Below are 312 nucleotides of genomic sequence, written 5' to 3'. Positions count from 1 at the left end.
TTCCTTTAATGTTGGCATTTTAAAGAAAAAGCTTCAGTCAAAACATGTGTGTTTTACATCAGCCAGATGTGACATTTGGGGGAACAGGCCACAATGTGGCAGCCAGCTCCACTGTGAGAGATGGCGGGGCTGGTGTTGGACGTCGAATGGGAGCTACTGGTCCCAGGTTGGGGATCAGCCTCCTGGCTCTCTCATCCAGTGCAAAAAATTATAAAAATTAATATTTTTTTTTAAAGTCCAGGAGCATGTTAAAGATCAGAGCACGGCCAGCAGCACTGTGACTTGCATCCCAGTAGCCCACGTGGCCACGAC

The sequence above is a fragment of the Columba livia genome, chromosome 21, assembly GCF_036013475.1.
Source record: "Columba livia isolate bColLiv1 breed racing homer chromosome 21, bColLiv1.pat.W.v2, whole genome shotgun sequence".
Lineage (NCBI taxonomy): Eukaryota > Metazoa > Chordata > Aves > Columbiformes > Columbidae > Columba > Columba livia.
This window is presented reverse-complemented; position numbering follows the sequence as displayed.